Genomic DNA, 23,574 nt, shown 5'->3' on the forward strand with positions numbered 1-23,574 from the left:
TTTTCAGCCTTCCCTAGCATGTCTTTTACTTTATTTTATTTTGTTTTTCATTTTTTAAAAAATATTTATTTATTTATTTATTTATTATTTGGTTGCATTGGGTCTTTTTCTTTTTTTTAATTTATTTTTATTTATTTATTTTTGGCCGTGTTGGGTCTTCGTTTCTGTGCGAGGGCTTTCTCTAGTTGCGGCAAGCGGGGGCCACTCTTCATCGCGGTGCGCGGGCCTCTCACTGTTGCGGCCTCTCTTGTTGCAGAGCACAGGCTCCAGACGCGCAGGCTCAGTAGTTGTGGCTCACGGGCCCAGTTGCTCCGCGGCATGTGGGATCTTCTTCCCAGACCAGGGCTCGAACCCGTGTCCCTTGCATTAGCAGGCAGATTCTCAACCACTGTGCCACCAGGGGAGCCCTGCATTGGGTCTTAGTTGCAGCATGGGGGCTCCTTAGTTGCAGCTCACTGGCTCCTTAGTTGCAGCATGCGAACTCTTAGTTGCGGCATGCAAACTCTTAGTTTTGGCATGCAAACTCTTAGTTGTGGCATGCATGTGGATCTAGTTCCCTGACCAGGGATCGAACCCAGGCCCCCTGCATTGGGAGCGTGGAGTCTTAACCACTGTGCCACCAGGGAAGTCCCTTATTTTATTTTATTTTTATTATTTTTATTTTTATTGAAGTATAGTTGATGTACATTCCCTAGGATGTCTAGATTGCTGCTGATTGCTTGCCACATATTTCAGAATTTAAATTACAAATATACCCAGATAAAGCTTTATTCTCCAGATAAAATTCTGTAGCTTGCTTCATGAGCTTTCATTGTTTGCTTTTGTTTTAAACTTTAAGGGGCAGGGCCAGCAAATGAGGTTATAATCTGTTCATTTATGAACTATAACCTGTTCATTTCAGGTTATAGTTTATGGCTTTATTCAGGTTATACTTCCTCTCATTCACCATGCTGTGTCCTGGGAAAGTTTAGTCCTCTTAAAGTGTGTTACAGAATCAAAAAGGTTGGGAAACACTGAATCAGCAAAGAGGAATTATGTGTGTAAGGAAACTGGGAAGGCTGATGGCCACTTAGTGGACTTTAAGAGGATTCACAACTATTCTTAACACTCTCCCCGCACAACCACCACCAAATAACCCCCACAGAAACCCACACAGGTTACAGAACAATGCAGGTATGATTTATTTTTCAAATATATAAGTATTACATGTGTGTGCATATGCCCTATACACACACACACACACACACACACACACACACACACACACACACACATATAGACTCAGAGAAATAGTAGGAAAGCTTATATACCAGAATAGTAGCATTTACCTCTAGGTGGTAAGATGAAGATTTCTCTTTTTTTGGCTATTTATTTCTCTGTATGGTCTAATTTTTTATAATTACATTTAATAAAAATTAATGAAAGTTCTTTTTACTGACGAGCCAAAATAACTTGGGTTTAAAACTTTCATTTTAAATTGGTTCATAATTACTTTCCAATACTCATCAGTTGATTATCTAATTTCTCCTAGTCTGGGGATATGTCACATGACAACTGAAGTTTGTGAGTTAGCTGAGAGCGTGTAATTCTATTTCCCTGGCACCGCCCGCTCCCCCACCGAATACCTTTCTCCAGTGCAGCAGCAGCTCCCCCGACAGCACACACAATAATTTTCACCCTGGGGTTTTCTCTGGAATTTACCGGATTTATAAAATGTAATTGTAGCATTTAGATTTTTTTTTTTGGCCGCACCGTGTGGCATGAGGGTTGTGCCCTGACCAGGGATCAAACCCGCACCCCCTGCAGTGGAAGCGTGAGTCTTAACCACTGGACCGCCAGGGAATTTCCCTATTGTACCATTTATTTATTTATTTATTATAAATTTTATTTATTTATTTATTTATTTTTGCCTGCGTTGGGTCTTCATTGCTGCGCGCGGGCTTTCTCTGTTGCAGCGAACGGGGGCTACTCTTCCTCGCGGCAGGTGGACTTTATCACTGCAGTGGCTTCTCCTGTTGCAGAGCACGGGCTCTAGGCACGCAGGCTTCAGTAGTTGTGGCACACGGGCTCAGTAGTTGTGGCTCGCAGGCTCTACAGCGCAGGCTCAGTAGTTGTGGCGCACGGGCTTAGTTGCTCCGTGGCATGTGGGATCTTCCCAGACCAGGGATCGAACCTGTGTCCCCTGCATTGGCAGGCGGATGCTTAACCACTGTGCCACCAGGGAAGCCCTATTGTAGCATTTAAAGTAAGTGGAAACTGGGGTACAGAGAGGTTAAGTAAGTTGCCCGAGGTCACACAGCTTGTAAGGGATGGAGATGGGATTCAAACCTCAAGTCTGGCTCTGAAGCCTGGTGATAACTTGAGTGGAAAGCAGTAATGCTCAGAAATTTTAGCCATTTGGAAAGACTGCCTTTGACGTCTCTGGGTGTGTGTGTGTTTTTTCAGCTCCCCACGTTCCTCCGGGAACCCTAAGGAACAAAGTGTCACGTGAACAGTGGTCCTTCCTCGCTGTGCCCGGCCCCCTGAGTCAGCTCAGTTCCTGAGACTCCTTTTCTGATTTCAGCTCCACCCTCTTCCCCCCTCGGTGGCGCCTGAACTTCCATGCCTGCCTCAGTGTATTACCTTATTTGGTTCTCGGGCCCACAAAGAAGTCTGGAAAAGGATCCAGGCCAGAATAAAAGTATTGCTTGTGCAGCTAAGGGGTGAGAAATCTTTATTTTAGTGACCCTGGCTTGTGCTCTGAAAGTCACAAATACAAGGAAGCAAGTTTAGTCTCAAAAACAACTACAAAAAGCAACTGAAGAGGGCAGAGTGGAGGTGCCAATGTCACAATTTCTAATGTGTGATTATTATTATTTTTTTTTTTGGCCACACTGCACAGCTTGTGGGATCTTAGTTCCCTGACCAGGGATTGAACTTGGGCCACAGCAGTGGAAGCGCCGAGTCCTAACCACTGAACCGCCAGGAAATTCCCCATTTAATGTGTGCTTAATTCTGTGATTAGAAAGAGATTTGTCTTTATTCAGCTCCTTCATGGCTGTCTTTCTTTCTTTCCTCTTTCCTGAGTTTCTAGAGTTTATACACCAATGCAAGGAAACTCAAGCCCAGAAAGTATAAAAAATTTTAGGTAGCTGGTACCATAGTTATCATAATTTAGCATATGCTTATATGTTGCATGAATAACATTTTAAACCCGGTTCAGAGAGGATCTCTCTCTCTCTCTCTCTCATCTAATTTTTGAAACTCTCTGAGGTAGATGTTCTTATTATATCCATTTTATGTTTTCTTTTTTTTTCTTGGCTGCACCGCATGGCTTGAGGGATCTTAGTTCCCTGACCAGGGAATGAATCCGGGCCAAGGCAGTGAAAGCATTGAGTCCTAACCACTGGACTGCCAGGGAATTATTATCTCCATTTTATAGGTGAAAAAACTGAGTCACAAGAATTTAAGTCACTTGCCCAAGGTCCCAGAGTTCAGAATTACCAAGCCAGGCTTGCCCCTGCAGTCAGGATACTAATCATAGGCCCGTTCTACTTCTGAGGCACCCCAGGGATCTGGAGGCCTTTATCTTACTTGACCTATTATATTTCAGCCTGTTAAGCCCTTACTCTTGCATTTCTGTCTCCTCCCAGTTTTGCAAGTTCCCAGCTCTCTGGTTCCTCCTTCTCAGTGCCCTTCAGAGTGCTTCTTTCTCCACTGCCTACTAATGCAGGGAGCCCTTAGAATTCCTTCCTGGTCTCTTCCTGGCTCCCTGTATGTGTCTGTCCATGAGGAACCTCCTCTACTTTCAGGACTTAAGTTTTTTGCTTTATCTTTGGTGGGGTGATTATTCCTTCATGCCTGAACCATACATCCAATACACATGCTTCTTTCTTTTATCCCCAATGTACTTCAGACCTCCAATTCACTATCTTTCCATCCTGTGCCCCACATCTGACTCTCACTGCTTCCCGGCCACTGTTGATTGACCGTGAGTCGCACAGCCTTCATTCCGGCCTGGCCTACCGCCTAGTCAGCTTGTCTTTCCTTTCCAGAAACAAGCTGTGTACCTCTGCATTCAGCCTCCTTTGCCTGGTATGCCCTAGTTTGGGTTTTTCAAACTTTTGATCCCAAGAGTAAGAAATACATGTGACCTCACAACCCAGTACCCATGAGTGCATGACCCCAAGGGTAGGCAGATCTAGGCTGTCTCAACAGTGGTTGACAACACCATGTTCGTGTTCAAGTTAGAGTATAGGTGCCAGGTCACACCAGTGAGAATTCCAATCCATTTTGTGTCCACACCCAGGGCAGTTATTCAAAATATTTAACCATAGTTCAGCCTGGACCCTAGCTAATCAAAACAGTCATGGGAGGGTGATGAGAGAAGAGACTGAGTGCCAGGGTGGGAGGAAGACAGGCACTGGCGTTTGGGTGGGGAGTTCTCAGAGCAGCAGCTATTTACAGAAGAACACAGATGTATTTGAACATTTTAGCAACTGCTACCTCTGTTCCAGAGCCTTCCAGCTGAACGTCAATCACTCCATCTACCCCTTAGCTTCTGTGTCCCTTACTGACTCCACCATCTAAACCCACTTTCAGATTCCTGGCTTTTCTGCCACTTGCTACTTTCTGCCCCATCCTTTATCGGAAAAGAGCCCAGGAGGTCAGCCCTAATTAATTCTAATTTCTGAAAGAAAAGCAGCCTGCTCAGACAGAAGTCAGTGAAGGGTCTTTCCTGGCAAAGGAAAGTACTCCAGGCCTGTTGCGCCACAGTGTTCAACTTCCGCCTCACGCCAGCAGGTGCTGGGAAGGGCAGCACGACAGCCTGTGAGACACTCAGGGTAATGACCCTGCTGTCAGGGAAGGAGTTAATGGCGGGGAGATGAGATGTTTCTCAGTAAATCTGAGCACGTTACTAGGAAGCAGGCGCCCAGTACAGGCATACTGTGACGAGTCTTCAAAGTACCTTGGCAACCAAGACTTTTATTTTAGAAACAAACTCTTATCAGGATTTTTGATTGTTGGCTGAGATTGAGACCTTAAGCAATTTCCTTAAGCCCTTTTGAGTCTCATAGTCATATCTTTCATATTGCAAAACGGGAAAACAAGAATGACCTACTTGAATCAAAAAGGTATGTAAGGATTAAAATAACTCTTTGTTTTGAAAACTGGCAATTAAAGGGAAGGAATTAAACATTTAACCTCCTTTCTAATGGGCACTATATTTAGGGTAACTACGTAATCTCAGTTTATGAGAGAAAGGTCTATTTTACTGAAGAATGCCAGCTAATCAATGTAGAAATAATAAATCAGCATTTTGCAAGCTCTAATGAATTTGATTCAAGCAAGTATTGTCAACTGCTGTTAAAATCATTAGGTAATCCCCCCGTTAGAATGGTTAAAATTAAAAAGCCTGTCCACACTAAATGTTGGTGAGGATATGAAGTAGTTGGAACTCTCATACAATGCTGGTGGGAATGTAAAATGTACAACCACTTTGGAAAACAGTTTAGCGATTTCTTTAAAAGTTAAACAGGGACTTCCCTGGTGGCGCAGTGGTTAAGAATCGGCCTGGCAATGCAGGGGGACAAGGGTTCGAGCCCTGGTCCGGGAAGATCCCACATGCCGCAGAGCAACTAAGCCCGTGCACCACAACTACCGAGCCTGCAAGCCACAACTACTGAGCCCACGCACCGCAACTACTGAAGCCCGTGCTCTCGATAACCCATGCTCCGCAACAAGAGAAGCCACCGCAACGAGAGGCCTGCACACCACAACGAAGAGTGGCCCTTGCTTGCCGCACCTAGAGAAAGCCCGCACACAGCAAGGAAGACCCAACGCAGCCAAAAAATAAATTAATTAATTTAAAGAAAAAGATATTAAACATATACCCACCACATGACTCAGCCATTTCACTCCAGGATAGTTACCTAAGAGAAGTGAAAGCATATGTCCATACAAAGACTTATACATGAATGTTCACAGCAGCTTTCTTTGTAGTAGACCAAAAAGGCTCTTTGAAGAGATTAAGGGTGTGACTCCTCACAGATCCCATCAGCCATCTCAACAAAAGAAAAAAATAGAGATGAAATTATCCAGGAAAGGTAAGAGGAAGAGCCTCGTGTCTACTGGAGTGAATTCCCATGACATGCACAGGAGGCCTACAAGACTCTTGAGAATTTTATACCAGCAGAAACATTGACAGCTTGAACTGAAAGTGACAAAAAGAAGATAAAATGAAAGAAGTTGTACCCCCAAAATTCTACAGACAGGAAGCAGGCTGATAAAACTACTTAGCTGTAAACATGTGTACCTTTCATGAAAAAGGAAGGATGGCTCAGAGGATGGAGCTTCAAATCCTGATGACAGAACTGAGAGGCATAGAGAACTATTCCCAGGCCTTGAAGCCTTGTATACTTCTTTTTTTTTTTTTTAATTAATTTATTTTATTTATTTACTTTTTTTGGCTGTGTTGGGTCTTCATTGCTGTGCACGGGCTTTCTCTAATTGCAGCGAGCAGGGGCTACTCTTCGTTGTGGTGTGCGGGCTTCTCATTGTGGTGGCTTCTCTTGTTGCAGAGCACAGGCTCTAGGTACGCGGGCTTCAGTAGTTGCAGCACGCGGGCTCAGTGGTTGTGGCTCGTGGGCTCTAGAGCACAGGCTCAGTAGTTGTGGCGCATGGGCTTAGTTGCTCTGTGGCATGTGGGATCTTCCTGGACCAGGGCTTGAACCCATGTCCCCTGCATTGGCAGGCGGATTCTCAACCACTGCGCCACCAGGGAAGCCCGCCTCGTATACTTCTAATTTCTTTGCCTGTATTCACTCAGGTTTTCAAAACTTTTGGGTGGTGACTCACCATGAGAAATACATTTTACAAAGCAATGCAGCACACTCATACATACACAATGGAAACCAAAGATTTCAGAAAATAATTACCTACCCTGACTGTGTGTAATGCATTCTGATATCTTCTGTTAGATTGTATTCTGATTCTATTTCATTTTTTTAAAAAATGCAGTTAACCCATTAAGTTGATTTCCTGACCCACTGATGAGTCTTGACCTGCAGTTTGAAAAACCCTTTTAATTCGTTTAATATATGTACAAACAGACACACACAAACTCCTATGAGGTAGAAACTGTTATTGTACCCATTTTTCAGAAGAGGAAATTCTGGCACAGAGAGGTTAAATAACTTGCCTAAGCACACACAGGTAGGGATAAAGTGGGAGAACCAGGATTCTAACCCAGGGAACCAGCTTCAAAGACAGTCCTTTGAACTACTCTCTTACAGGGCCTCTCTCATCCCACCTGCCACATGGTGGTAAGTGAGTATCTGCTGATAGATGTCTCTGATTCTCCAAAGGAGTGATTCAAGTGGTATTTGAACAGAGTGCTCTATTAAGATTATTGGAGTGTTCAAGGTTACAGCAGATTTAGGGAGCAGAAGTTATATTTTCTGACTCATATTTTACAGTGAACAATAGTTCTGTGTGAAGAGCATAGACTTCCAAGTCAGGTAATTCTGGGTTCACATACTGGCTCCACACCAGGGACAGATCCAGACTTTGTGGGAACTGAAGCTTTATGCAATTTTGAAAGCTCTTCTTAAGGAGAAGAATAGAGGAACTCATGTATTCAGAATTAAGTGCCGGGCCTTGAAAGGGGCCCATGTAAGAGAGGGCCCTGTGGCTTAAGCTTCCTTAGCTTTCTGCTTATTTGCCTCTGTCTGCCCTTTATTAGCTCTTTATTTCTTTTTAAAAAATTTTTTTAAAATTTATTTATTTTTTGGCTGCATTGGGTCTTCGTTGCTGTGCGCGGGCTTTCTCTAGTTGCGGTAAGCGGGGGCTACTCTTCATTGTGGTGTGGTGGCTTCTCTTGTTGCGGAGCATGGGCTCTAGGCGTGTGGGCTTCAGTAGTTGTGGCACACAGGCTCAGTAGTTGTGGCTCGTGGGCTCTAGAGCACAGGCTCAGTAGTTGTGACGCACGGGCTTAGTTGCTCTGTGGCACGTGGGATCTTCCCGGACCAGGGCTCGAACCTGTGTCCCCTGCACTGGCAGGCAGATTCTTAATCACTGTGCCACCAGGGAAGTCCCTAGTCCTTTCTTTCTGACACTCCGTTTTCTAATCTCTGAAATAGGTGTAGCAATTCCTATTTCTCATGGATGCCAGACGATCAGCTGAAAGAACCTAGCTGAAGAGCCTAGTACAATGTTCACTAATTAGGTACTCAATAAGTAATTGTTAATAGCAATAATAATAATTAAAAAATAGAATACTTCAATTATAAACCAGTTTTTAAGCAAGGTTTTGAAATAAAAACACGATATGGAGAAAAAGTATTTTGTCAGTTCATTTACACCTCAGCTCTGCAACTCAGCTCTCCCTGGAGTCCAATTATTTTGGTTTCTCCAAAGCTCTCTCTCCAAAGAGAAGTATAAGTGAGAATAAGAAAGCAGAGCATTCAAAAACAAAGGCAGATATAGAGAGAGTGTCATGGGAGAAAGTCAGCTGCAGGGGCCCCCAAAGGCCAGATTTCCACTGTGTGGTTGTCAATAAGAAGAAAAAATATTTAACTGTTTAAGATCTTTCTCAATAAACCAAAAAGGGGCAGATTTCAAGGTGCATTTTGGCGTTGAGAGAGGAGGCAGCTGGACAAACTCCATCCTGGTAGAGTCAAGTTTTAGTCACCTGTATTCAGACATTTTATGCTTGTTGTTCTGCTGTGTCCTGAGGGATTATCAAAAAGCAAGAGGCCTCTGGAGTCGGCTTCCTGCCCCTTGGAGAACAAACAGTATTTGCAGAAACGCATGAGGTCACTTTGCCTTCCACTTACATCTTATATTCTCCTCTCAGAGTTTGAGATTCTAAAAGAAGGAGGTATGTTAATATAGAGTGACATGAAAATATAACGGGAGTCTTTCTCAAACGTGTGGCTTCTCTTGGTTATCTGTGGGTTTTTTGTTTCGGGTGACTGTTGTGTCATTTAGGTAAAAAATAATAAGTGGGGATGTGTGGGAAGAGAAGGGTCAAAAGATGGTAGGAAGTAATTAGGTTAATTTGATAATTAAGGGGAGATACGTGGGTGATTATTGTTTCTTGCTAGCTACATTTAGGCATAAGCACATGTTTTATTTTTCTTAATATTTACAAATGACTCATACCCTTTGCAATTCAGCAATCACAAACTCTTCCCATTTTTCCCCAGAAATTCCTCTGTGTAAAGCTGAAAATGAAACAGCCCTTCTTTTTCTACTCACTGGCAAAACGATTTCTTTCCTTCTGGCATATCTATTTATCTACTAAGGGCATCAGGCACTTCTGGATTCATCTATTGCCTCCAAACCCCTATTTCCCTCTATTCTGATCCGCAGTACTATGTCAGGAGGCTACTTTGGAATATTAACTGGTGGCTTTTGTCCACAGGATTTTCTTTTCTCCATGGCCTTTACCCCCATTCGGTGAACTAAATTTTTGTTGTCTCAACTCAGGGAAGGGTGGACCCAGCTGAAAGAGGAGTCTTTTTCTGGCTTTGGGAAGCAGAAAGGACTCATGTACAGAGACAACACTGAAGGTTTGCAAGGGTCTACTGGACCTCTAGATGAGATCAATGTTCCCAGACTAGAGGAGAGTGTGGCTGGGGAGCTTGTGCATTCCACACAAGGCCCGGTGCTGTGCCCCCATAACTGGACCAGGCCTTCTGGGGTGGAGTTAGGAACCAGGATGAGAGGAGTGCCCTGATAACTGTTTTTGTGTCTTCAGTGGTTGCTAGGCAAAATTTCATACAAAGAGGCTGTGTGGCCACTATCAGGCCACCCTCAGAGACTGCTGCTTTAATCATTCCTAATGATCACTTTGGACAAAGTCTGGAAAAACATAGGGAAAAAAATGTAAATATGTGAGGAGGATGAAGGGAAGCATTCAGATCCCTTTAAATTAGCATTCATGAGGACTGTGACCTCTCGGTACATTTCAGCTTGGCCAGCATAACAGGTGATATTCAGGAGCAGAAAGCCACTCTCCCCCGTGTCCTGTCACCACCAGTGTCCCTGGAAATTAGATATGACTCAGAGGAAAATCTGGGGGTGTAGAGTGACCCTACACATCTAATTGTAATCTGTGATAATTGCTAGTCAGGCAAAGCACAGGAAGCCGTGTGGACTGGTCTTTGCAGAGAGGGAAGGGCACCCTGAGCTGAGACCCGAAGGGTGAGATAGAGATAACGAGGTGTTTGTGAAGGTAGAAAGAAAATACAGTCCCTGAGCTGGCAATTACCCAGTGAGCCACCCAGAACCACTTATGAAATAGTGTCGTGAGGAAAAGAGCAAGGAAAGGAGAAGAAGGGATTGCTCAATAGCAGCAGATGCTGCAGAAAAGTCAAAGCAACATGAGGGCCGTTGGATTAAAGAATACGGAAGACAGTGTGTTGACTTTGTCAAGAATAGTTTCAGCAGATTGTGGGAAGAAAAAAAAATTGCAGGAGGCTGAGATGTGGGAGGTGTAGAAATAAAGATGGTAGAAATAAACAGACAAATTTTCATGAAATTTGGCTGTGAAGGGAATGGTAAAGGGCAGTAGTAGGAGCTGGATAGGGAGTCAAAGGAAGAGGCTTTTAGGTTGGGGAACCTTTGAACATCTGTAAACATTGATAGGAAGCAGCAAGTAGAGAGCAGGTAAAGAAAAGAGGATGGAGAGGGGAGACTCTCATTAGCAAAAGACCCCTGGGGAACTAGGAAGTGACACGAGCCAAAGCTCAGGTAGGAAATTGGCCTAAATAAGAGGAGAAAAGGCTGGAGAAATCGTAGATTTGGTGGCAGAGGTGAGGGAGCTGTCTAATGGCCTCTGTGAAGCGGGAGGAGATAGGATCTGCTAATTGGGGTGGGTCAGTGGATGGGAAGGGTTAGTAAAATCAAAGAATTGAAAAAGATAGAAGAGATCCGAAATAGCTAGTAGAGTCGGTACAAATTCCAGACGTGCCAGCAAAACCTTACATCCCAGTACCTTTATTTCTGTTTTGAGCTCTCATTCCTCTAGGTGGCAGAGGCTTCATCTCAGTCAGTTCAGGAAGAGATGACAGGGAGGCAGTTGGATTCATGGGTCTGGAGCTCAGAGAGGGATATGGGCTGAAAACATCCATCTGGGGTTCATCAGAACACAGTGTTTGTCTCTGGAGTCCCAGGAGTCATTGACATGCCTCAGCGAGAAAGAAGAGGACAAACTGCCAAACTTGGGGGAAAGGCCCAGTAGAGGAAGAAGAATCAGCAAAGGAAACTCAGAAGGTAGGAAGAAAAGCAGGAGAATGTCATGTCACAGAACTAAGAGAAGTGAGTATTTGAAGTGAAATAAGAGGTCAACTAGGATTAGGATTATAAAATATTCATGGATGTCATGTCTTCTTTCTTTGAGTTGGGGCACACAAAAAAAATAGAGGATATAATCATAATACCTACTATTTATTGAGTATATAGTGCCGGATTATGTCATTCAACCAACCAATCAATCATATATTAACTGAGTGAGTATGACTGTAGAGAAGTTTTCTTGTTATGAGGGCAGAGCTGGGGACTGCCCGGGCTAAGAGCTGCTAGTGGTCACCAGAGCCTCAGAGAATGAGGCAGGTGTCAAAAGCTCGGTGCTTAAATAAAAATGCTACATTAGTTTGTTCAGCTTCAGTAATGAGGAGCAGGTGGAGAGAGAGAGAAAAAGGAGCTTATTGTAAAAATTAGGAGAGGGAAAAACTTATTCTAAAAATTAGGAAGATTAAGCTTTGAGGGGAGTTCCCTGGCAGTCCAGTGGTTAGGACTCTGCGCTTCCACTGCAGTGGGGCCTGGGTTCAATTCCTGGTCAGGGAACTAAGATCCTGCAAGCCAAGTGGCACAGCCAAAAAAAAAAAAAAAAAAAGAGAGAGAGAGAGATAAAGCTTTGAGGATCTTGAAGCAGTCTGAAATTCAACTTTAAGATTTAGGAGGTAAGGACGCTGTTCTTCACCATGTCTTCTCACAAGACTTTCAGGATCAAGCAATTCCTGGCTAAGAAACAAAAGCAGAATCGTCCCATTCCCCAGTGGATTCGGATGAAAACTGGTAATAAAATCAGATATAACTCCAAGAGGAGACGTTGGAGAAGAATCAAGCTGGCTCTATAAGGAATCGCACATGAGATGGCACACATATGTACTCTGTATCAAGTCACTTGCTTCTTACCATATCACTCTGAAAACATCACTATCTGGATAGCTGGATGTGTTTTATTGGGAAAATGATTTTTCTCTTTGTTTCTATGTTTCTGCACTAGTAGGTTGTCTCAGAAATAAATATGTGAGACCTTTGGTTGGAAAAAAAAAAAAGATTTAGGAGGTGAAAACTGTGAGCTTCTGTTTGGCACAAGTTCGTCCGTAGGCACTGATGCCTGCTCTGTTTGCACAGAAATGGAAGCACCCTGAGAGAATCTCGTTCCTATAACGGAGTGCAACTGAAAACAGGACTTTAGGGATTAAATCAGATTATCCATGGACAAATGGAGTTCACTGTTAAAAAAGAATGACCCCTTTCATCATCATCATTATTATTATTATTATATTATTATTACAGGATCTTAGTTCCTCCACCAGGGGTTGAACCTGGGCCCCGGCAATGAAAGTGCCAAGTCCTAACCACTGGACTGCCAGGAAATTCCCTAACGACCCCTTTTAGATTAATTTATTTTGGTATATCCATCACTGAAAATTATACAACCCTTAAAAAAAGAATGAGGCAGTTCTACTTGTCCCGATGTGCAAGGATTTCCAAGATATCTTTTTCAGTGAAAAGTACAAAGTGCAAAGCCATGCGTTTAGAGTGCTCTTCTCAGAAAAGGATCTATACGGATATGTCTGCATATACAAAGAATACGGAAGAAAACAGGAAACTGGTGACAAAGGTGGCCCATGGGGAGGAGAGCTCAGTGACCTGGGATCAAGGCAGAGAGTTCGCATTGTACACTCTTTCGAATGTTGTACCAAGTATTATTTATCTAATAAATAAATATATGTAAATACATAAAAGATGCCTTTGGTGAATCATTATGCAAGTTTTGTTTGTAATACAAACTGTCATTCCCTAATTTGCTTTGGAAATGTTGACATTTGTACTGGATTTTCTTAAAGCATGAAATACCAGAGTCTGCAAGCCACACCCTGTGTGCTCTAAATTTGAGGTCACCAACAAAACCAGCCGTACAAGTGTGACTTTCCAAAAGGCCAAACATTGTCAAGTGTCAATGCTCAGAAGCATTCCCAGCGTCTGAAAATGTCAGAGAGAAGGGACCCTGGAGAGAGTTGGTACAATCCTCTTCTTTCTTTTTTTCTTTCTTTTTTTTTTTTAAAGGATTATATACCATGACCAAGTGGGATTTTTTTTTTTTTAAATACATTTACTTATTTATTTTTGGCTGCGTTGGGTCTTTGTTGCTGTGCACGGGCTTTCTCTAGTTGCAGTGTGTGGGCTTCTCATTGCGGTGGCTTTTCTTGTTGTAGATCGCGGGCTCTAGGTGCGTGGGCTTCAGTAATTGTGGCACATGGGCTCAGTAGTTGTGGCTCACGGGCTCTAGAGCGCAGGCTCAGTAGTTGTGGCGCATGGGCTTAGTTGCTCCGAGGCCTGTAGGATCTTCCCGGACCAGGGTTCCGACCCATGTCCCCTGCATTGGCAGGAGAATTCTTAACCACTGTGCCACCAGGGAAGCCCCAATCCTCTTTTTTCTAAATGAGGAGACTAAGGCTAAAGGGGAAGAGTTGTGCCTAACAAAGAGATAATGCCATTTTGTGGCATAAGGGAGAAAAAAAAAGTCTCTCTATCCATGTCTGCATGAAGATATGAAGAAAGGATACACAAAACACTAATACCAATGGCTAATATATGGAGAGGGAAGGTGAGAAATGGGAGGGTGGGAGACAGGGATAGGTATGAGGTTTTTCACTTTGAACCTTTTATAATCCTTGAACTATTTTTTTGAACAATACAAACCTATTTAAAAGAGAGATGGACCATTGACATCTACATGAGTTACAATTCAGTTTTCAAGGAAGACACTATGAGGCTATGGGCTCAGAAATAAATTAAGAATCTGGTGTTGAAACCACAGGTCAAATCCTGCTGCTTCAAATGCCCATGACAGTTGGAGTTATTTTGTCATATTGAGATTTGTTTGAGATAACATGGGCCATTAGCTGGCCTTAGATCTTGTTTTTGATTATAGACAGATTTGTCAAAATCATGCAGTAACAGCCCCTTGCTAGTTTGTGGATTCAGTCATATGAAGAGGCACCACAGAGCAGGACAAAGATCAATGGACAGGAAGACAGGTAAGCTGGGTCTAACCGAACTTTGCAATTTAATTCACCTGTGACTCCGGGCAACTTAATTCCTCTCCTTAGGCCGGTTTTCACATCTGTAAAATGGAAGGATTAGACGAAGTGATCTCTAGGTTCTCTCATATGACTGGAGTCTGAAACAGTTGTTAGCAATTTAGAACTAAAGGGGAATTTATGAGATCATTTTTCAAGGCCAGGAAATGGCTATGGACTGTTGGGTCACCTTTTGCTCCTTTGACCTGAAGTTACAACAAGAACTAGCAAGTGATCTTCTTGGCCCTTGTCTCCTACGACCACACACACACACACACACACACACACACACACACACACACACACACACACACACACACACACGCACCCTGATGATGACTATTTAGATCTGTGTTCTTCAGAGCACTAGTTTAGGGAAATGTTAATTAGTGCTCCATGAAACATCTCAAATGAATTTGGGGTATCCTGTACAATAAACGTTCCCAATGGAGAATCACAATGGTATTAAAGGACCTAAGAAATCCTGCAATAAAGAAACTCAAATAGGGAATTCCCTGGCGGTCCACGTGTTAGGACTTGGCATTTTCACTGCCGTGGCCGGGTTCACTCCCTGGTTGGGGAACTGAGATCCTGCAAGCTGGTGGCGCAGCCAAAAAAAAAAAAAAAAGTGAAAAAAAGAAACACTTAATTTTACTTAACCTAGCATTTTCCAAACTTATGCATATGGAACACTTTAGTGTGTCCTATTACCTTTTACTTAGAACAAGTGGGATTCGCATACCTCTGTTTTTAGGGAATACATGAGATCAGCTATCATTTGGCAGTTAGGACAGTTCTGGGGCTTCTGCAAACATGGGAAGATTGAACACATTCCTAAAGGAGCCTGAGAATCTTGTGATTCATGCAGCTCTCCACCCCACCAATTGAAAAAAAACCTTTCAACAGTGGGAGCCTCAGAAACTCCCTTGTTTTACGGGAAATTTCCTGTCTAAGCACAATGAGGTCAGATTTATTTTTGCTTTGGGAAATTTGTTTCTGTCACTCTTTTTGTTCAGAAATTATAGTTCTCTTTCTCTCCTTGCTGCAAAAGGTTTGTTTAATTCCCTCCCTCCTAATGTTTTCACTCCCAAACAGGCAGGTAGGAAAAGTTTATACATTATTTGGGTGCTAGACCTGCCCCGCTTCACATCCTGCATTTGTTTTTGAGATTTTCCACCCTCAATTCCCAAAGAAACATTGACTCATCATGGCACACACACACAGACACACACACACACACACACACACGCAGAGTCACTTGGAAAAAATTAATTTAAAATCTGTATTTCTTAAGACTTCTCAATTATTTTGGCCTCATCATTAAGCATTTAATTTAAAGAAAGACTCTAAGCAGGCAAAATCATATGATCAAAACTATCATTGTACTATGTGTTGGCATGTCTGTAAGTCTGAAATCAAGAAACAATATGAAAAGCTACTTTTACGTTTAGCGCTTTCTTTGAGTTTTCAGGTTTGTGGCCTAAGCATTAAGATAAAAATGACCAGTCAGGTGACTATTGCAGGGCCAGCTGATTATACTAATGCTTCCCTGAAGAATTGCTGCTGCAAATAAATTCTTTTTCTCCTGACCAGCCTTCGTTATTGGCAGTTACCCCATAGTATATGCTGTCCCCTCGTGCTCTCCTGGGTCAGTGAGAAAGACATGAGATGAGAAGGCAGCTGGATGGGGGTGGAGGAGGTACCCACTGACTCTCCTGCCCACTCCGTCTACCTTAGCATCAGTTCTTTGATGGGTTGTCTTAATTTGCCTGGGAAGTATTAACTGTTGCTATGGTTGAAATTTAAAGAGAAGGCCATGAAATTAAGTGGGAAGGAAACACCAAAGAGAAAAAAAATAAACGTGATGGGAGAGAGATTACTTAGGATAATGGAGGGTGTGATGGTTAATTTTATGTGTCAGTTTGGCTAGGCTATGATGCCCAGTTTGGTCAAACACTAGTCTAGATGTTGCCGTGAACATATATTTTAAATATTATTAACATTTATAATCACTTGACTGTTAAGCAGATTACCCTCCATAATGTGGGTGGGTCTCATTCAGTCAGTTGAAAGCCTTATGGGCAAAGGCTGAGGTTTCCAAAGGAAGAAGGAATTTTGCATCAAGATGACGACATAGAAATCCTGCCTGAGTTTCCAGCCTACTGGGCTACCCTGTGGATTTCAGACTTAAGACTACAACATCACCTCTTGCCTGAGTTTCCAGCCTGCCCTACAGATTTAGAATTTGCCAGCCCCCACAATCCTTAAAACAAACCTGTCTCTTTCTCTCTTTACCCTATTGCTTCTCTTTCTCTGGAGAAGCCTGATTAATACAGAGGGCTCTAGGAAGGATGACCCTAGAGAAAAAAATGGAGCTGTTTGACCATAATCTGATACAAGCTTTCCAGTTTGGCAGAGAGCTTGCAGATAAGTCAGTGATAGATACTTTAAAATAAAACTATGCAAGGGAAAAAATTGAAGCAATTGTTAACTCCAGAGAAAACAAAAAGTGGCAAAGAAGACAGTAATTATTCTGCCTCATTTGGTTCAGTTATAAACACTGAATTAAAAAAAATTTTTTTACCGAAGTATAGCTGATTAACAATGTGTTAGTTTCAGGTATACAGCAAAGTTTTACATATATATATAAGAAATACATATATATTCTTTTTCAGATTCTTTTCCATTATAGGTTATTACAAGATATTGAATATAGTTCCCTGTGCTACACAGTAGATCCTTGCTGTTTATCTATTTTATATATAGTAGTGTGTATCTGTTAATCCCAAGCTCCTAATTTATTCCTCCTCTTTCCTCTTTGGTAACCATAAATTTGTTTTCTATGTCTGTGAGTCTGTTTCTGTTTTGTAAATAAGTTCATTTGTATCATTTTTTAAGATTCCACGTATAAGTAAGTGATATCATATATTTGTCTTTCTCTGTCTGACTTACTTCACTTGGTATGATAATCTCTAGGTCCATCCATGTTGCTTCAAATGGCACTATTTCCTTTCTATGGCTGAGTAATATTCCATTGTATATATTTACCACATCTTCTTTATTTATTCATCTGTCAATGGACACTTAGGTTGCTTTCATGTCTTGGCTATTGTAAGCAGTGCTGCTATCAACTGGGATGCAGGCATCTTTTCGAATTATAGTTTTTGTCTTTTCCAGATATATGCCCAGGAGTGGCATTGCAGGATCATGTGGTAACTCTGTTTTTAGTTTTTTAAGGAAACTCCATACTGTTCTCCATAATGGCTGCACCAATTTACATTCCTACCAACATTGTAGGAGGGTTCCCTTTTCTCCACATCCTCTCCAGCATTTATTATTTTGTAGACTTTTTGATGATGGCCATTCTGCCTGGTGTGAGGTGATACCTCATTGTAGTTTTGATTTGCATTCCTCTAATAATTAGCAATGTTGAGCATCTTTTCATGTGCCTGTTGGCCCTCTGTATATCTTCTTTGGAGAATAAATGCTGAATATCGGTTTAAGGAAAATAACGGTGGTGGAAGAAGTTATGTGGAAGTTGTGGTGTAAGTAAGTCAAATCCTCATCTTCACTGAGGAAGTTAAAAAATATCTAAAATTGAAAATTTGAGAAAAAGCAATATTATTTAGAAACAAGGAGATAAATAGGAGAAGAAACAAATAAAAGCATTGAAAGCAGCTGCTTGCTGATTGACTCCAGTGGGAGTGGGTGGGCAAGGAACTGCTGTTTATCATTATAAATCTTGTAGATCATTTGGTCTTTTTCAAGTCCATATGTGTATTACTTTGATAAAAATAAAAACTAAATTAAAAGTTATGTGGGTCCAATATGGAAAATTTGGAAAGTACAGAAAAGTATAAGAAAGAAATAATAACCACTCATAATTCTTCCACTCAGAGAAGGTAGCTATGCACATTTTTTAAAATTGAAATATAGTTAATTTACAATGTGCAACTATGCACATTTCTTTTTTTAATATTTATTTATTATTTATTTATTTTTGGCTATGTCGGGTCTTAGTTGCGGCACTTGGGCTCTTCGTTGCAGTGCGCGGGCTCCAGAGCACGTGGGCTCTGTAGTTGTGCCAGGTGTGCTCTCTAGTTGTGGCACAAAGGCTCAGTAGTTGCGGCACATGGGCTTAGTTGCCCCGCGGCATGTGGGATCTTAGTTCCCCGACCAGGGATTGAACCCGTGTCCCCTGCATTGGAAGGCGGATTCTTAACCACTGGACCACCAGGGAAGTCCCAACTATGCACATTTCTGAGGAAAAGGATTATTAAATGAATTTATTGGGATTAAGTTGTCAGAGCTTGAGGATTTTAAAATATCATAACATATAAATGGACAGATAATAAGAGTACAATACTGCATGTGAAATATTGTAGGTATAATTACATACAGTATAATCATATACAGTATGATCCCATATATGTTTATTGTGTATTAGAAAGTAATCTGTACACCTGAAGCTGATATAAAGAAAAAGGAAAATTACTAACCTCTTGGCAGTTAATTTATTCTACCAAAATTTGTGAATCTCAATGTACTACTCAGCATACTCCCAAATAAACATTATTATCCACGATGATACTTTCAGTCAGATGAGGCCATGTAGTTGCTAAATGGAGTTCACTAAAATAAACAAAACATAAAATAATGTTTTTAAAAAAAGTAAGAAAGTACTCTGAAGGGATACCCACCAAAATGTTACTTGGTAGTGACCAGGGCTGGGGCTGGGACTAGGGTGGGCAAGTGAGGTGTTAGGACTCACAATGTAAGGAAACACACTCTCAGGATCATGCAAGCGCAGGGGCCGCACCTGAACTTGAGTGCCTCCTTGAATGCTGTGCCCTAGGTGCCTCACTTGCCTCAGTCTCTGCCCTGGTGGAGACCTAGAGCTGCTGGATTGTGGGCACTTTCCCCTTCATATTTTTCACTTAGATATACATTTAAATTGCTTGTAACTCCAAGGTATGTGGACCAGCAGCATTAGAATAACCTGGGAGCTTCTTTGAAATGCAGAATCTCAGCTCAGCCCCCGACCTTCTGAATCAGAATCTGCATTTTAGCTGAATCCCAGGGGATTTGTTTGCACATTGAAGTTTGAGAAGCCCAGGGCTAGCAGGCACCAAGCACAGTTCCTTCCCTTAACTGGAGGGAATATTCAGAGGCAATTGCTGTCATGGCTCCCAGTGGGTTGGACACACACTGCCAGGGGGTAAGACGCCTGTTCTCTAGAGGACTGTGGTCTTTGCCAAGAGCCTGAGCTTCAGCTGGTGAAGCAATCACAGGTTAGCTTGATGGAGGAGAAGCAGGTGATTCCTTTGGGACAAAGAACAATTTAGAGCAAAGTTTAAAGAGAAGGGAAAGGCTAATGGGTCTGAAACTGGGGAAAGGAGCAAGACAAAAGAAGTGCTAATATTCAGACCAAGTCAAGTCCCATGGGAATGAAGAATAACTTAGTATCCTGTAAGGCTGTTCATTCCAAGAGTTTTTAGAGAAATCTGTTATAAAACGGAGAAGCTTGGATTAGGTGAATTATATTGTAATTATAAGAAGGCAGAGACTTCCCTGGTGGTTCAGTGGTTAAGAATCTGCCTGCCAATGCAGGGGACACAGGTTCGAGCTCTGATCTGGGAAGATCCCACGTGCTGCAGAGCAACTAAGCCCGTGCGCCACAACTACTGAGCCCACGTGCCTAGAGCCCATGCTCTGCAACAAGAGAGACCACTGCAAGGAAAAGCCTGTGCGCTGCAAAGAAGAGTAGCCCCTGCTGGCCGCAACTAGAGAAAGCCCGCGTGCAGCAACTAAGACCCAACACAGCCCAAAATAAATAAATAAATTTATTAAAAAAATTATAAGAAGGCAGAGTTAATATAGAATAGGAAATACAAAGGGAATGACTCTGTTTCAGTGTTCCCATTAACCAGAAGTCAATTAATAAGGGTCCTGCTATATGTCTGCTCTCCATTTAGATTAGTAAATTAGATGAAAAGAGAACAGCAAAGTATTATATACTGCCATGGCAAACATTATTGACTGTATCAGCCAATATACATTCTTAACCTCTTTTTTCCTTGCCTGCCTCCCTAACAGATCATGAAAAGCTGAGTATGCTCTCCCAGGAAGTGTGGCCATGTGATGCAATTCTGGCCAATGAGACCCCTGTGGAGGTCTCTAGACGTTATATGGAGCCACCACCACTCTCACCAGAATGGATTCAGAGTGATCTTTCCAGGGCCTGGAGTAGGGAGAGGTGAGCCAGATACTCACCTTGGTATAAGATTTATGAAGGTGGCAAAAAATCAGTAATCAAGGTAATATTTTAATGCAATATTAAAAAAATAAAAATTAATGCAAAAAAATCTATGATGAATGAAATATCAACATTTATAATAAAGGCCAGGGTCGTCCCTGTTGGTCCAGTGGTTAAGACTCCTTGCTTCCACTACAGGGGGCACGGGTTCGATCCCTGGTCGGGGAACTAAGATCCCACATGCCACAAGGCCCAAAAATAAATAAATAAAATAAAATAAAATAAGGGCTGGGTCTGACAACACCAGAGTTTTAGAGTGAGGCAAATGAGGCTGAGTCCTGCAAGAGTAGGATCAGATCACCCTAATTTCCAACCCACAGGTTGGGGGGTCAGGGTGGAATAAGTGATTCATGGCACTTAGGTTTTTATGCCCACTCTCTAGCTGCAAGGGAGTCTAGGAAAGAGACTACCTGTAATTTTCAGTTTTGATAGTGAGAAGTGGGAAATACTTGAAAGGAATTCAGGAGCTAGGTCGTCAAAAAGAATGACAAATGTCCACTACACTTAATGGAGTCATGGTAAAATGTCACCATTTGGGTCCATGAAGGGCTAGATCAGCATATTTTGGCTAGACTATTTTGAGGAAACCTTTAGTATTTATTAGAGTTGGGATACAGATAAATTAATATAGGACTATAGAGAGTGGAGAACAAAATTCCTCTCCTGAAACTGGGAAGGCTCCAAGGAGAAGATAAGGTTTGAGCTGGGCTTTAGAGGAAGGAAAGGGGAAAGCAGAAAGAACAGTGAATTTTCAGTTAGAAAATGGGGTTCCCTGCTTCACTACTTGGCTTCCCAGCTGTGAGAATTCAGGCAAGTCACTTTGCTTCCCCAAGTGTTAGTTACTTCATCTGTTGTTAAAAAAACAAAAATTCCACCAAGTAAATCTGAAGATCTGTTGGCTTTGTTCAATCTTCATGAATCAGGCAGCATTCCAGCTAGTAAACAGAAAGGTGCTCTAATGGGTTGTACAAAATGGAAGGTTTTTGTGGTCAGGAGGAGGGTGGGGCAAGGAAGCTATTAGCAAAAGAAAAGAAAGAATTGCTTTAGGCCAGATCACCATATTTTGGGGAAAGGGTGAGGTTTGATCATGTAGATTCCATCTTCTTCCTTTGTGGGAGTTGTGGGGGAGATGGAGAGGGTCCACATGACAGATTACCTCACTGGTGCTCACCAGAAAATTCCAGACTGGATGATTGAGATTACATTACTGAGGGAAGGTGGAAACTGCAATTAGATCAGGTATTAAATCTAAGTTTATTATCATGGGCTTTAGCACAAGTGATGCCATTTTGGGCCTGTGGTTTTCTCTTTAACACTAAAAACGTATCCTTTGTAACCAACAAGGACCTACTGTATAACACAGGGAACTTTGCTCAATATTCTATAATAACCAAAGTGAGAAAAGAATTTGAAAAAGAATAGATATATATATATGTATAACTGAATCACTTTGCTGTACACCTGAAACTAACACAACATTGTAAACCAGATATAGTCCAATATAAAGTAAAAGTTAAAAAAATAAATAAGTTAGAAAAAAAAGTAAAAATAAAAGTAAAGGGCAAGGACTTCCCTGGTGGCTCAGTGGTTAAGAATCTGCCTACCAGTGCAGGGGACATGGGTTCGAGCCCTGGTCTGGGAAGATCCCACATGCCGCAGAGCAACTAAGCCCGTGAACCACAACTACTGAGCCCGTGCGCCTAGAGCCTGTGCTCCACAGCAAGAGAAGCCACCTCAATGAGAAGTCTGTGCACCACAACAAAGAGTAGCCCCTGCTCTCTGCAACTAGAGAAAAGCCCGAGTGCAGCAACAAAGACCCAATGCAGCCAAAAATAAATAAATAAATAAATAAATAAATCTTAAAAAAAAAAAGTAAAGGGCAAGACCTTGATCTTGAAACATTAAAAAAGAAAACAACAAAAAACTTATCCTTCGGGACCTGCCGAAGAGCTGTGAAGATCGAATGGCGGCTATCTAAAAGACAACAGGGGACTTCCCTGGTGGTGCAATGGTTAAGCATCCACCTGCCAATGCAGGGGACACAGGTTCGAGCCCTGGTGCGGGAAGATCCCATATGCCGCGGAGCAACTAAGCCCGTGCACCACAACTACTGAGCCTGCGCTCTAGAGCCCGGGAGCCACAACTACTGAAGCCCACACGCTCTAGGGCCTGCATGCCACAACTGCTGAACCGGCTTGCTGCAACTACTGAAACCCCTGTGCCTATAGCCCATGCTCTGCAACAAGAGAAGCCACTGCAGTGAGAAGCGCACGCACCGCAACAAAGACTCAATGCAGCCAAAAAAAAAAAAAAAAAAAAGACAACAGGATGTGGAGAGAAGGGAATCCTTATGCATTGGTGGGAATGTAAATTGGTGCAGCCACTATGGAAAACAGTATGGAGATTTCTCAAAAAATTTAAAAAATAGAACTAGCATTTGATGCAGCTTCCACTCCTGGGTATTTATCCAAAGAAAACAAGAACACTAATTAGAAAAGATATATGCATTCCTATGTTCATTGCAGCATTATTTACAATAGCCAAGATATGGAAGCAACCTAAGTGCCCATCAATAGATGAATGGATAAAGAAGATGGTATGTGTGTGTGTGTGTATAATATTCATATACATATGAATATTACTCAGCCATGAAAGAGAATAAAATTTTGTCATTTGCAACAACATGGATGGACCTAGAGGGTATTATGCTAAGTGAAATAAGTCCGACAAAGACAAATACTGTATGATTTCACTTATATGTGGAATCTAAAATAAATATAAATGAACAAACATAAAACAGAAACAGAGTTATAGATAGAACAAATAGGTGGTTGCTAGAGGGGAGGTGGGTGGGGGAAAAAGGTGAGGGAGATTAAGAGGTACAAACTTCTAGTTGCA

At 42.1% G+C, this 23,574-nt stretch overlaps 1 pseudogene across 1 annotated transcript; it reads left to right on the top strand.

The window, feature by feature from the left end:
- The first annotated feature begins 5,142 nt into the window (after positions 1-5,142).
- On the top strand, positions 5,143-20,129 carry LOC309637688 (large ribosomal subunit protein eL39 pseudogene; annotated as a pseudogene). The gene has a single exon. The product of its transcript is annotated as a large ribosomal subunit protein eL39 pseudogene (transcript).
- The last annotated feature ends 3,445 nt before the right edge of the window (positions 20,130-23,574 follow it).

Source organism: Balaenoptera physalus (genome assembly GCF_965194825.1).
Source record: "Balaenoptera physalus genome assembly, chromosome: 11".
Taxonomy (NCBI): Eukaryota; Metazoa; Chordata; class Mammalia; order Artiodactyla; family Balaenopteridae; genus Balaenoptera; species Balaenoptera physalus.